The sequence below is a fragment of the Loxodonta africana genome, chromosome 3 (assembly GCF_030014295.1).
Source record: "Loxodonta africana isolate mLoxAfr1 chromosome 3, mLoxAfr1.hap2, whole genome shotgun sequence".
Classification (NCBI taxonomy): domain Eukaryota; kingdom Metazoa; phylum Chordata; class Mammalia; order Proboscidea; family Elephantidae; genus Loxodonta; species Loxodonta africana.
This window is the reverse complement of record NC_087344.1, coordinates 174,953,663-174,969,920: the sequence shown is the minus strand read 5'-3', so window position 1 is coordinate 174,969,920 and position 16,258 is coordinate 174,953,663.

Here is a 16,258-nt window from a genome sequence, read left to right as displayed (position 1 = left end):
TACTAAAGGTATTTCAGAGCATAGAGAAGGATGGAATACTACCAAACTCATTCTGTGAAGCCACCATTTCCCTGATACCAAAACCAGGTAAAGACACCACAAAAAAAAAAGCAAATTACAGACCTATATCCCTCATGAACATAGATGCAAAAATCCTCAACAAAATTCTAGCAAAAAGAATTCAACAACAGATCAAAAAAATAATTCCCCATGACCAAGTGGGATTCATAACAGGCATGCAGAGATGGTTCAACATTAGAAAAACAATTAATGTAATCCACCACATAAATAAAACAAAAGACAAGAATCACATGATTTTATCAATTGATGCAGAAAAGGCATTTGACAAAGTTCAACACCCATTCATGATAAAAACTCTCAGCAAAATAGGAATAGAACGAAAATTCCTCAACATAATAAAGGGCATTTATACAAAGCCAACAGCCAACATCACCCTAAAAGGAGAGAGCCTGAAAGCTTTCCCCTTGAGATGGGGAACCACACAAGGATGCCCTTTATCACTACTCTTATTCAGCATTGTGTTAGAGGTCCTAGCCACAGCAATTAGGCCAGATAAAGAAATAAAGGGCACCCAGATTGGCAAGGAACAAGTAAAATTACCTCTATTTGCAGATGACATAATCTTATGCACAGAAAACTCTAAGGAATCCTCCAAAAAAACACTGAAACTAATAAAAGAGTTTAGCAGAGTATTGGGATACAAGATAAACATACAAAAATCAGTTGGATTCTTCTATGCCAACAAAAAGAACATCGAAGAGGAAATCACCAAATCAATGCCATTTACAATAGCCCCCCAAAAGATAAAATACTTAGGAATAAATCTTAGCAGAGATGTAAAAATCTTATACAAAGAAAACTATAATACACTTCTCCAAGAAACCAAAAGGAACTTACATAAGTGGAAAAACATACCTTGCTCATGGATAGGAAGACTTAACATTATAAAAACATCTATTCTATCAAAAGCAATCTATACATTTAGTGTAATTTCGATCCAAAGCCCAGTGACATTCTTTAATGAGATGGAGAAACAAATCGCCAACTTCATATGGAAGGGGAAGAGGCCCCGGAAAAGTAAGACATTACTGAAAAAGAAGAACAAAGTGGGAGGCCTTACTTTACCTGATTTTAGAACCTATTATACCACCACAGTAGTCAAAACAGCCTGGTACTGGTACAACAGCAGGTACATGGACCAATGGAACAGAACTGAGAATCCGGACATAAATCCATCCACATACGAGCAGCTGATATTTGACAAAGGCCCCAAAACAGTTAAATGAAGAAAAGACAGTCTTTTTAACAAATGGTGCTGGCATAACTGGATATTCATCTGCAAAAAAATGAAACAGGACCCATACCTCACTCCATGCACAAAAACAAGCTCAAAATAGATCAAAGACCTAAATATAAAATCTAAAATGATAAAGATCATGGAAGAAAAAACAGGGACAGTGTTAGGAGCCCTAATACATGGCATAAAGAGTATACAAAATGTTATTAAGAATGCAGAAGAAAAACTAGATAACTGGGAGATCCTAAAAATCAAACACCTATGCTCATCCAAAGCCTTCACCAAAAGAGTAAAAGATTACCTACAGACTGGGAAAAAGCTTTTAGCTATGACATTTCTGATCAGTGCTTTATCTCTAAAATCTGCATGATACTGCAAAAACTCAACTACAAAAGGACAAATAACCCAATTAAAAAATGAGCAAAAGATATGAATAGACACTTCACTAAAGAAGACATTCAGGGCAAGGAAGAAGTAAAATTATCTCCATTTGCAGATGGCATGATCTTATACACAGAAAACCCTAAGGAATCCTCCAGAAAACTACTGAAACTAATAGAAGAGTTTGTCAGAGTCTCAGGTTACAAGATAAACATACAAAAATCACTTGGATAACTCTAAAGCAACAAAAAGAACATCGAAGAGGAAATCACCAAATCAATACCATTCACAGTAGCCCCCAAGAAGATAAAATACTTAGGAATAAATCTTACCAAAGATGTAAAAGACCTATACAAAGAAAACTACAAAGTACTAGTGCAAGAAACTAAAAGGGACCTACATAAGTGGAAAAACATACCTTGCTCATGGATAGGAAGACTTAACATAGTAAAAATGTCTATTCTACCAAAAGCCATCCATACATACAATGAACTTCCGATCCAAATTCCAATGACATTTTTTAATGTGATGGAAAAACAAATCACCAACTTCATATGGAAGGGAAAGAAGCCCCGGATAAGTAAAGCATTACTGAAAAAGAAGAAGAAAGTAGGAGGCCTCACTCTACCTGATTTTAGAACCTATTATACAGCCACAGTAGTCAAAACAGCCTGGTATTTGTACAACAACAGGCACATAGACCAATGGAACAGAATTGAGAACCCAGATATAAATCCATCCACATATGATCAGCTGATATCTGACAAAGGCCCAGTGTCAGTTAATTGGGGAAAAGACAGTCTTTTTAACAAATGGTGCTGGCATAACTGGATATCCATTTGCAAAAAAATGAAACAGGACCCATACCTTACACCATGCACAAAAACTAACTCCAAGTGGATCAATGACCTAAACATAAAGACTAAAACGATAAAGATCATGGAAGAAAAAATAGGGACAATGTTAGGAGCGCTAACACAAGGCATAAACAGAATACAAAACATTACTAAAAATGACGAAGAGAAACCAGATAACTGGGAGCTCCTAAAAATCAAACACCTATGCTCATCCAAAGACTTCACCAAAAGTAAAAAGACCACCTACAGATTGGGAAAAAAATTTCAGCTATGACATCTCCAACCAGCGCCTGATCTCTAAAATCTATATGATTGTGTTAAAACTCAACCACAAAAAGACAAACAACCCAATCAAAAAGTGAGCAAAGGATATGAACACACACTTCACTAAAGAAGATATTCAGGCAGCTAACACACACATGAGAAAATGCTTTTGACCATTAGCCATTAGAAAAACGCAAATTAAAACTATGATGAGATTCCACCTCACTCCAACAAGGCTGGCATTAATCCAAAAAACACAAAATAATAAATGTTGGAGAGGCTGCGGAGAGATTGGAACTCTTATACACTGCTGGTGGAAATGTAAAATGTTACAACCACTTTGGAAATCTATCTGGCGTTTTCTTAAAAAGTTAGGAATAGAACTACCATACAACCCAGAAATCCCACTCCTCAGAATATACCCTAGAGAAATAAGAGCCTTTACGCGAACAGATATATGCACACCCATGTTTATTGCAGCACTGTTTACAATAGCAAAAAGCCGGAAGCAACCAAGGTGTCCATCAACAGATGAATGGTTAAATAAATTGTGGTATATTCACACAATGGAATACTACGCATCGATAAAGAACAGTGATGAATTTGTGAAACATTTTATAACATGGAAGAACCTGGAAGGCATTATGCTAAGTGAAATTAGTCAGATGCAAAAGGACAAATACTGTATAAGACCACTATTATAAGTTCTTGAGAAATAGTATAAACTGAGAAGAACACATTCTTTTGTGGTTACGAGAGGGGGAAGGGAGGGAGGGTGAGAGACGGTTATTTACTGATTAGTTAGTAGATAAGAACTAGTTTAGGTGAAGGGAAGGACAATACTCAATACACGGAAGGTCAGCTCAACTGGACTGGACCAAAAGCAAAGAAGTTTCTGGGATAAACTGAATGCTTCAAAGGTCAGCGGAGCAAGGTCAGGGGTTTGGGAACTATGGCTTAAGGGGACTTCTAAGTCAATTGGCATAATAAATTCTATTATGAAAACATTCTGCATCCCACTTTGAACTGTGGCGTCTGGGATCTTAAATGTTAACAAGCGGCCATCTAAGATGCATCGATTGGTCTCAACCCACCTGGATCAAAGGAGAACGAAGAACAGCAAGGTCACACGATAACTATGAGCCCGAGACGGAAAGGGCCATGTGAACCAGAGACTTACATCATCCTGAGACCAGAAGAACTAGATGGTGCCTGGCCACAAGCGATGACTGCCCGCCCTGACTGGGAGCACAACAGAGAACCCCTGAGGGAGCAGGAGAACAGTGGGTTGCAGACCCCAAATTCTCATAAAAAGACCAGACTTAATGGTCTGACTGAGACTAGAAGAATCCCAGGGGTCTTCATCCCCAAACCTTCTGTTGGCCCAGGACAGGAACCATTCCCGAAGACAACTCATCAGACATGGAAGGGACTGGACAATGGGTTGGAGAGAGATGCTAATGAAGAGTGAGCTACTTGTATCAGGTGGACACTTGAGATTGTATTGGCATCTCCTGTCTGGAGGGGAGATGGGAGGGTAGAGAGGGTTAGAAACTAGCAAAACAGTCATGAAAGGAGAGACTGGAAGGAGGGAGCAGGCTGACTCATTAGGCAGAGAGTAAATGGGAGTATGTAGTAAGGTGTATATAAGCTTACATGTGACAGACTGACGTGATTTGTAAACTTTCACTTAAAGCACAATAAAAATTATTTTTTTAAAAAAAGAAGACATTCAGGTAGCTAACAGATACTTGAGGAAATGCTCACGATCATTAGACATTAGAGAAATGCAAATCAAAACGACAATGAGATTACATCTCATTCCAACAAGGCTTGTATTAACCCAAAAAACACAAAATAATAAATGTTGGAGAGGCTGTGGAGAGATTGGAACACTTATACACTACTGGTGGGAATGTCAAATGGTACAACCACTTTGGAAATCGATTTGGTGCTTCCTTAAAAAGCTAGAACTAGAACTACCATACGACCCAGCAATCCCACTACTCAGAATATATCCTAGAGAAATAAGAGTCTTTACACAAACAGATATATACACACTGGTGTTTATTGCAGCACTGTTTACAATAGCAAAAAGATGGAAGCAACCAAGGTGCCCATCAACGGATGAATGGATAAATAAATTATGGTATATTCACACAATGGAATACTACGCATCGATAAAGAACAGTGAGGAATCTGTGAAACATTTCATAACATGGAGGAACCCGGAAGGCTTTATGCTGAGTGAAATTAGTCAGTTGCAAAAGGACAGATATTGTATAAGACCACTATTGTAAGAACTTGAGAAACAGTTTAAACTGAGAAGAAAGCACTCTTTTGTGGTTATGAGAGGGGAGGTGGGGGTTGGGAGAGTGGCATTCACTAATTAGATAGTAGATAAGAACTACTTTAGGTGAAGGGAAAGACAACACACAATACAGGGGAGGTCAGGACAACGGGACTAAACCAAAAGCAAAGAAGTTTCCTGAATAAACTGAATGCTTCGAAGGTCAGTGTAGCAGGGGCAGGGGTTTGGGGACCATGGGTTCAGGGGACATCTAAGTCAATTTGCATAATAAAATCTATTAAGAAAATATTCTGCATCCCACTTTGAAGAGTGGTATCTGGGGTCTTAAACCCTAGCAAGTGGCCATCTAAGATGCATCAATGAGTCTCAACCCACCTGGATCAAAGGAGAGTGAAGAACACCAAGGACACAAGGTAATTATGAGCCCAAGAGACAGAAAGGGCTACATGAACCAGAGACTACATCATCCTGAAACCAGAAGAATTAGATGGTGCCCAGCTACAACCGATGACACCCTGACAGAGAACACAACAGAAAACCCCTGAGGGAGCAGGAGAGCAGTGGGATGCAGACCTCAAATTCTCATAAAAAGACCAGACTTAATGGTCTGATTGAGACTAGAAGGACCCCGGTGGCCATGGCCCCCAGACCTTCTGTTGGCCCAGGACAGGAACCATTCCCGAAGCCAACTCTTCTGACAAGGATTGGATTGGACGGTGGGTTGGAGAGGGATGCTGGTGAGAAGTGAGCTTCTTGGATCAGGTGGACACTTGAGACTATGTTGATATCTCCTGCCTGGAAAGGAGATGAGAGGGTAGAGAGGGTTAGAAGCTGGTGAAATGGATTAAAAAAACAGAGTGGAGGGAGGTAGCGGGCTGTATCATTAGGGGGAGAGTAATTGGGAGTATATAGCAAGGTGTATATAAGTTTTTGTGTGAGAGAGTGACTTAATTTGTAAACTCACTTAAACCACAATAAAAATTATTAAAAAAAATAAAAAATTAAAAAAATGTGGTGCAGGCCACATCCCAGGGAATCTCCCTTTACATTGGATCGGGGTGTGACTTAAGCACGGGTGTTACATCCCACCCTAATACTCTTTAACCACAGGCAGAGATTATTTTTTATAACATATAGGAAAATCACAAAATGGAGGACAGCCACACAATACTGGGAATCATGGCCTAACCAAATTGACACATATTTTGGGGGAACATGATTCAATCCATGACAAGGTGTAATCCATACTGAAGTCTGTATTCTTTCATCATCATCAGTAAGTTCTTCATGTCCTCTTCACTTTCAGGAAGCAAGGTTGCGTCATCTGCCTAACACAGGTTATTAATTAGTCTTCCTCCAATCCTGATGCCCCGTTCTTTTTCATATAGTCCAGATTCTCCAATTATTCACTCAGTATGCGCATTGAGTAAGGAGGATGAAAGTATACAACGCTGACGCACACCCTTCCTGACTTTAAACCACGTAGCATCCCTTCGTTCTGTTTGAACAACTGCCTCTTGTACAGATTCCTCATGAGTACAATTAAGTGTTCTGGAATTCCCATTCTTTGTAATGTTATCAATAATTTGTTACGATCCACACAGTTGAATGCCTTTGCAAAGCGAATAAAACACAGGTAAACATCTTTCTGGTATTTTCTGCTTTCAGCCAGGATCCATCTGACATCAGCAATGATACCCCTCATTCCACATCCTCTACTGAATCCAGACTGAATTCCTGGCAGTTCCCTGTAGATGTACTGCTACAGATGCTTTTGAATGATCTTCAGCAAAATTCTACTTGTGTGTGATATTAATGATATTGTTCAATAATTTCCCCATTCTATTGGACCGCCTTTCTTTGGAATAGGCATAAGCATAGATCTCTTCCAGTCAGTTGGCCAGCTAGCTGTCTTCCAAATTTCTTGGCATAGTGAGCACTTCCAGTGATGAAGCCCTTTGCTGATACATCTCAACTGGTATTTAATCAATTCCTGGAGGCTCGATTTTTTGCCAACTGCCTTCAGTGAGGCTTGGGACCTTTTCAATACCATCAGTTCCTGACCATATGCTATATCTCCTGAAATGGTTGAAAATCGAACAACTCTTTTTGGTATAGCGACTCCATGTATTCCTTCCATCTTCTTTTGATGCTTCCTGCATCATTTAACATTTTCCATGTAGAACCCTTCAATATTGCAACTGGAGGCTTGAATTTTTTTTCAATTCTTTCAGCTTGAGAAATGCTGAGTGTTCTTCCCTTTTGGTTTTCTAACTCCAGGTATATGCACATTTCATTATAATATTTACTTAGTCTTTTCTAGCTACCCTTTGAATTCCTCTGTTCTGCTCTTTTACTTCACCATTTCTTCCTTTTGCTTTAGCTGCTCGATATGTTCAAGAGCAAGTTTCAGAGTCTCCTCTGACATCCATTTTGGTCTTGTCTTTCTTCTCGGCCTTTTTAATGACTCTTGCTTTCTTCATGGATGATGTACTTGATGTCATTCCACAACTTGTATGGTCTTTGGTCATTAGTGTTCAAAGTGTCAAATCTATTTTTGAGATGGTCTCTAAATTCAGGTAGGATATACTCAAAGTTGCGCTTTGGCTCTCGCGGACTTGTTTTACTTTTCTTCAGCTTCAACTTGAACTTACATATGAGCAATTGATGGTCTGGCCCCTGGCCTTGTTCTGACTGAAGATGCTGAGCTTTTTCATGGTCTCTTTTCACAGATATAGTCGCTTTGATTCCTGTGTAGTCAATCTGGCAAGGTCCACATATACGGTAGCCTTTTATGTTGGTGATAAACAGTATTTGAAATGAAGAAGTTGTTGGTCTTGCAAAATCCTATCATGCAGTCTCTGGCATCATTTCTTTCACCAAGGCCATATTTTCCAACTACCAATCTTTCTTCTTTGTTTCCAGCTTTCGAATTCCAATCACCAGTAATTATCACTGCATCCTGATTTCACGTTCAATCAATTTCAGACTGTAGAAGTTGGTAAAAATTTTCAATTTCTACATTTTTGGCCTTTGTGGTTCGTGGGTAAACTTGAATAATAGTGGTATTAACTGAACTTCCTGTAGACATGTGAATATTATCACTGACAGCATTGTACTTCAGGATAGATTTTGAAATGTTCTTTTTGACGATGAATGCAATGCCATTCCTCTTCAGTTTGTCATTGTCTGCAGAGTAGACCACATGATATTCAATTAAAAATGGACAATACCAGTCCATTCTAGCTCACTAATCCATCTTCAAGGGTTTCATTTCATTTCTGTCAATTTCCAACTTTTCTAGATTCATACTTCCTGCATTCCACGTTCTGGTTCTTAATGAACGTTTGTAGCTGTTTCTTCTCTGTTGAGTTGTGCCGCATCAGCAAATGAAGGTCCCAAAAGCTTGATTACATCCATGTCATTAAGGCCAGCTCTACTTTGATGAGGCAGCTCTTCCCTAGTTGTCTTTTTTAGTGCCTACCAACCTGAGAGGATCACCTTCTGACACTGTATCAGTCAATATTCTGCTGTTATTCGTAAGGTTTTCACTGTTCGATTTTTTTCAGAAGTAGATTGCCAGGTTCTTCTTCTTGGGCTGTCATAGTCTGTAAGCTTCAATGAAACCTGTCCACCATGGATGACCCTCCTCATTTTGAATACCAGTGGCATAGCTTCCAGCATCACAGAAACACACAAGCCCCCACAGTATGACAAACTGACAGACATGACTACACATTTAGATATCAAAATATTCAACTATTAGATTGCAGACTCGAATTTCAGAGCTGATAGTTCCTAAAGCCAAACATAGAGTATTTCTATTCTCTTATGCTGCTTTCCCAGGGGAAAGCACCACATTGGGTGATGAAGACAAAGACCACTAAAATGGTAATAAATAGCACAAAACCCAAATTTTGCTTACTTTAGAGTTTTCTGTGATCATCTCCATTTTGTCCTAAAGACTCAAAACACATAACAAAAGGTAGGCAGAAATCATGAATTATAAGTGTAAATTAAGGCCAAAGCAAAAATTTCAATATGACATTTTTTAGCTGAGGTCATTTTCAGTTACGTTTTTTACACAGGAAAAGCATTTTTTAAGTGTTTGTAGGAATTCAGCCCATCTATGCGAGGGCAGTGGGCAGTGAGTTATGTCCATTAGAATATAAGCATCATATGCTCTAGACATTTATGTTATTTACTGTTATATCCTCAGCACCTCTAAGAGTGCTGGTCATGTAGGAAATTATCAATAAATATTAGTTAAATATGTTAATAAATGAATGAGTGCTTAAATCGATCATTGTTTTGTGACTTCCTGTTCAATTCAGTTAATCTTAACCACAGACTCATTCCCACCCAAGATACTGGGATAATCCGGATCGTGCCTGGAGTATATTAGAAGCTCCATCCTCACTGGTTGCCAGCGGCTGGAAGTAAATTTGTTGCCCTTATCTAGGTGCTCCATGAGCCCGTGGTTTGCTTTTAGGTTCCCATAGCCACCTGAGCAGCACGTTTCTACTTTAACTTCCACTGCGTGGGTTAGGCCTTTTTGAGTAGAGATCTTGAATAATACTTCTGGTGGTTGAGTGCTACTGCTGCTAACCAAAAGGTTGGCAGTTCAAATCCACCAGGTGCTCCTTGGAAATTATATATGGCAGTTCTACTCTGTCCTATAGTGTCACTATAAGTCAGAATCAATTTGATGGCAATAGGTATGTATCTAATACTGTACTATGGCTGTAATATTAAAAAAAAAAATGGCTGTAATATATACTCAGCAAATGCTTGTTCCTGGAAAAAACATTGTTTGTTCTAGAAATTTCTGATATGAGATACAATAGAAATAAAAATTTGATTTTTGACTTCAATAACTCAGAATAACCATGATAAATTTGAAATTAATATTTTTTAAAATTTCAACCTATGTTTTAGAAGAAACAATATTATAATTTTATTTAACCTAGTACCCACTCATAATATCATATCCTTAGCTTTCACATTAAATGTATATATTTCATTACTGTTCAGCAGATTTCAGTTTACAGAAGTAGTCTAAATAAAATTCTGAATAAAGCAATCCATATGACCCATTCTTTGTTATTACTCACAAAATGTGCTCAGAAAAATATATAAAGAATACAATTTTTAAAAAAACTTCTCCGAATGTATAACATTTAAACAGCTATTATTCTAAAGACAATTCAACAAATACATTTAAACAACTTTGAAGTGCCTGGCCCAGTCAGTGTTATATTCTGTGAGGTAGGTAAATTGGTTAAAAGAAATGATTTCTGCTGCAAGTTGCTTAGGATCCATTTGGGAAAAATATATGTAAATAATTTTACTTATTTCCTATATAAAATTGCAATAAAATTCTTACTATATATATCAACAATTACATATATATACGCAAAAACCAAACCTACTACCGTAGAGTCAACTCCGACGCATAGTGACCCTGTAGGACAGGGTAGAACTGCCCCATAGGGTTTCCAAGGCTGTAAATCTTCATGGAGGAAGACTGCCACATCTTTCTGCCATGAAGTGAGTAATGTGTTCAAACCCCCGAACTTTCAGTTAGCGGCCTAGCATTTTACCATTACATCACCAGGGCTCCAAATGTATATATAAAACCAAAAACCAAGTAGCTAAAGCAAAAAGAAGAAATGATGAAGAAAAAGAACTAAACAGAAGATTCCAAAGGGCAGCTGGAAAAGACAAAGTATTATAATGACATGTGCAAAGAGCAGGAGATAGAAAACCAAAAAGGAAAAATACACTCAGCATTTCTCAAGCTGAAAGAGCTAAAGAAAAAATTCAAGCCTCCAGTTGCAATACTGAAGGATTCTACAGGAAAAATATTAAACGATGCAGGAAGCATCAAAAGAAGACAGAAGGAATACACAGAGTCATTACACCAAAAAGAATTGTTCAACATTCAACCATTTCAGGAAGTAGCATACGATCAGGAACTGATGATAAGGAAGGTCGAAGAAGAACTGATGCCTTTGAATTCTGGCGTTGGCGAAGAATATTGAATATACGATGGACTGTTAAAAGAATGAACAAATCTGTCTTAGAAGTACAACCAGAATACTCCTTAGAAGCAAGGACCGCAAGACTATATCTCACATACTTTGGACATGTTATCAGGAGGTACCCATGCCTGGAAAAGGATATCATGCTTGGTAAAGTAGAGGGTCAGCAAAAAATAAGACCCTCAAGGAGATGGATTGACACAGTGGCTGCAACAATGGGCTAAGCATAGCAATGATTGTGAGGATGGAGGAGGGTCAGGCAGTACTCTGTTCTCTTGGACATAAGGTTACTATGAGTTGGAGCTGACTCAATGGCACCTAACAGCAACAGCAACAATTGGAAGCCAGGGGTCCCTGTATGGTGCAAACTGTTAAGCTCTTGACTACCAGGCAAAATTTTGGCTGTCGGAACACTTCCAGAGGTGCCTTGGGATACAAGACTGGCAATCTGCTTCTAAAGTTCACAGCCTTCAAAACCTTATGGAGCAGTTTTAGTCTGCACATGTGAGGTTGCCATGAATCAGAATCTAGTTGAGGGCAACTAACTGCAGCAACAACATTTAGAAACCAGAGGGTAAGGGGGCTGAGGGATATAGTTCATTGGCATTAGTCAGTGAAGGCACAGAGTATTACACAGAAGGCCAGAGAGTGGTCTGAGGGCAGAAAAGTTTCAAATGTACCATTTGTTTGGATGTATTTACTTTCAAAATGCTCAGCCAATTTGATGATGATTTGATGAAAATAAAATGACAAACTAAAAAAAAAAATTTTACAAAATAATGCAAAGGTTACTATGAGTTGGAGCTGACTCACTGGCACCTAACAGCAACAACAACAATTGGAAGCCAGGGGTCCATTTTGTAATTTAACACGCCAATTTTAAAGAAGAATTAATTTAAAGAGTTGATTCATCTTCAAAATTCCAAAAACCTTAATCTTCTATTCAGGGCAAAGTAAGAGGGAAACACTACAAAATGAACTTGCTTTCTTAAGTAAATGGGTCAAAACCTCATGGAATATTTTAAATTTTGAAAAATATATTTACTTTTCCTTCAAATAGCATTCTTAGTTAAATATGAATGGGGAAAAAACATACAAGAAGATAAAGTCAGGCTTCCAAGTAAATGAAAGTGGTTTATAGCAATACCAGGAGAGGTCCTTTGTTCCGTAGCTTTGACCAACACAGTCCCAGAATCCTTTCCTAGTCAATTACTTAAATCAAATGTATATGATAGTCTTTGTTAAGAGGTTTATTTTTTCTAGGTCTTGTCCAAGTGAAATCAAAACAAAATGTACTATCATCATTTATCTATACTTTTTACAACAGACGTTTGGAAAACATCTGAATGCATCATTGATTGAGTGTTTTCATTTAGCTATAGATATTTAGAATCTACAGTTTTGGTGTCATTAGAGTGTCATCAGAATCAGCGTTTTAACTGGCATATTCAGAAGTAATAGCATACTTTTCAACACTGCACTTTAAAAGTTAGGCCAGAAAGTCAATACTACTCCACTGAAAGGTGGTTGTTGCAAAATACACCTTTTGCAACAAGAGAACTGCTGTGTGGCTAAAAAAGGAGTTCCACTTGTCTAAGCCAATCAACTTTATAATATGTATATATAGTCCAGACTGCTTGACAGCCAGTAATTCTTTCATATATATTTAATTTTCAGAAGGTTGACAGTGTTCGACCGCATGTTCACCTTGGCTGCTGTGATAACTGAATCAGGTGATGCAGAGCCCAGCAATTCAATCATTACAGCCTTGAAATGATTTACTTTGCACTCTCAAAACAAACCTTTCTCAGCTCTTCAATTGTGGTTTGCTATGTGTGAATACAGCACTCATGAATGACTGGTGACTACACAATTTCGGTGCAAAAGAATAACCATTATGGTATTTGAATCCTTATCATTATGTTGCATTTCCTGTGCTTATTTTGCAACAGCTGGGAGACCGGCCCTTATGACAGCCCATCAAAATAAAACCTTGAAAGGTATCAATCACAAAACCTACATGTTTGGTTGAGTGTGTGGAGATTTTAGAAGTTCATTAGAAATCCTTAACTTTTTGTAAGTAGTATATAATGCTCTGAGTACAGGGCCAGCCTCATGTAGGGTCAATCGTTAATTAGACAACATTTATCTTCAATGTCTTAATACTTCCCTGGCAGCTCATTTCCCTCCCATCCTTACATTCCAGATGAAACATTTTTGCTTACTTTCTGTCTTGGTCACCTAGTGCTGCCGTAACAGAAATACCACAAGCGGATGGCTTTAACAAAGAGAAGTTTATTATCTCACAGTCCAGTAGGCTAGAAGTCCGAATTCAGGGCGCTGGTTCCAGGGCAAGGCTTGCTCTCTTTGTTGGCTCTGTAACGTCCTTGTTGTTAGCCCTCCCTTGGTCTGGGAGCATCTCGACACAGGAACCTCAGATCCAAAAGACTTGCTCTGCTCCCAGCACTGCTTTCTTGGTTGTATGAGGTCCCCCTATCTCTCTGCTCGCTTCTCTGTTTTATATCTCAAAGAGATTGGCTTAAGACACAATCTAATCTTGTGCATCTCATCAATATAACTGCCACTAATCCATCTCATTTTATCATAGTGATAGGATTTACAACACACAGGGAAATCACATAAAATGGTGGACAATCACAGAATACTGGGACTCACGACCCAGCTAAGTTGACAGAAATTTTGGGGGAACACAATTCAATCCATGACGCCTATCATCTAAAAGAAATTTGAAAAACTATTTACCTTCTTGTTCATTTTAAATCTGATATAAAAATATCATTTAAACCCTGTAGGACAGAGTAGAACTGCCCCATAGAGTTTCCAAGTAGCACCTGGCGGATTTGAACTGCCGACCCTTTGGTTAGCAGCCGTAGCACTTAACCACTATGCCACCAGGGTTTCCATTTAAACAATAGTGAAGGACATATTTTCCTGTATATTATTTATTGTTATCAGGAAAATAAAATAATCTTTCCCAGTAAAATTCCTCTTATACCTTGTTGTGTTACCTGGCCATCCCTAGTGGCAAAGGAACTGGAAGTTAACACATTCAGTGCATACCATATCTATGGCATAACAGCTCATAGAAGAGAAGATTGAAATGGGCATTTGATGATACCTAAATTAAAAATTGATCATTTGATAAAACCTAATATTTTTTTTTTAATATCATAATGGGCCTAGGTGCCTTGACTTGTCACTATTAGGCATGAGAGAAGAGCTACTAATGAAACGACAAAAATGAATAGATATAGTTTTTATGTTCGATAATACTATAAGTCAATAAGTAAAATTATACAAGATTATATTTCAGCCATCAATCTACGAAACTCTCCAAAGTGAATAAAAGTATTTATCAGTGGGGTTTTGAGTATAAATAACAGTGCTAATTATAACTAGTCTTTCTACTCAACTTAATGTCCTTTAACAGAAAGTCAGAAGTTCTATAGCCTTTTATTGCTATCTTTGGTGTTCATATTGTTAGAAAATTAGTAGCACCTAAAATTTTAGTTAGCTGATGAGTTCACTATCATGAGTATTATTCTGGTTAGAAATAAACAAGGAAAGTAAAGAAGATGAGGAAAAAGAAAGTAAGTTTGCCTTTTCATTTTTTTAATGTTTATTATGAATTATTTCATACATAAGACAGAATATAATGTTATATATATATTTTCCACCCTAGGTAAAGAATTAAAATATTTCATTATTAATAGCTCTAAAGTTCTTAAATCCTATTCCCTTGCACAGTTGAAATCACTGTCCTGAATTTTTTTTTTCTCCTTTCCTTCTTTCTTTTTATACTTTTAGCACATGGCAAAGAGGATTGAATATACCATGGGCTGCCAGAAGAATGAACAGATCTGTCTTGGAGGAAGTACAGCCAGAATGCTCATTAGAAGCAAAGATGGCGAGACTTCCTCTTCCATACTTTGGATATGTTATCAGGAGGGACCAGTCCCTGAAGAAATAAATCATGCTTGGCAAAGTAGAGGGACAGCAAAAAAGAAGACCCTCAAGGAGATGGATTGACACAGTGGCTGGAACAATGGGCTCAAGCATGACAACAATTATGAGGATGATGGAGGACCAGACTGTGTTTTGTTCTGTTGTATATGGGGTTGCTATGAGTCAGAATCACCTTGCCAGTACCTAACAACTAACAACAGCACATACAGCAAAACTTGTGAAAGTAGGAAACTGTGTAAGGCAGAAACCTGTCAGAGAAGGAAAATTAAAATATTTTCCACTAATAGAGAACAATAGAAAAGTAGTAAGGCTGCACCCTGTCAAAGGCTGAAAGCTTCCAAGACCCAGAAAAACAAGGCAGTCCTGTCAAGTTCCAGTTCTTATGGACTTCACAGCCAATATGTGTTGTACAACACTAGATAGCTTAGTGTCCTTGTTTTTTAAAACGTATTTCATATCAGAAAGTATATATTCTGCTGCAACTTTTTTTACTCTCAAGTTTTGATTATAAGACACGGTTCTGTTGATATAAGCAGCTGATACTCATTTATTTTCTCCGTTGTTTTGTACCTCAATATGTCATACTACCACATTGTATTTATCCATTCTGAAGTTGACAGATATTTTGGTATATTTTCAATGTTTTGGTATTATAAACAATATTACAAATTTTCTTTTACATGTCTCCTGGTAATTATATTGCGAGAGGATTCCTACGGTATACATTTAGAAGTGGGATTGTTTAAAGGTAGGATATGTACATGTTGAACTTTTACAAAATCATGCCAAATTGTTTTTCAAAGTAGGGTATTGTTTACACTTCACCAACAGTAAACATGAATCATATTATTCAGATTCTTGTCAATACCTAGTACCAGTTGACCTTTCACTTTTTTTCCCATACTAGTAAGAAAAAAAGGGCATCCATTGTGGTTTAATATGAAATTTCGTGATTATGTTTATTGGACATTTGTGTTTTTTTCTTTTTTTTATTGTGCTTTAAGTGAAAGTTTACAAATAAAGTCAGTCTCTCATACAAAAATTTATATACACCTTGCTGTGTACTCCTAGTTGCTCTCCCCCTAATGAGACAGCA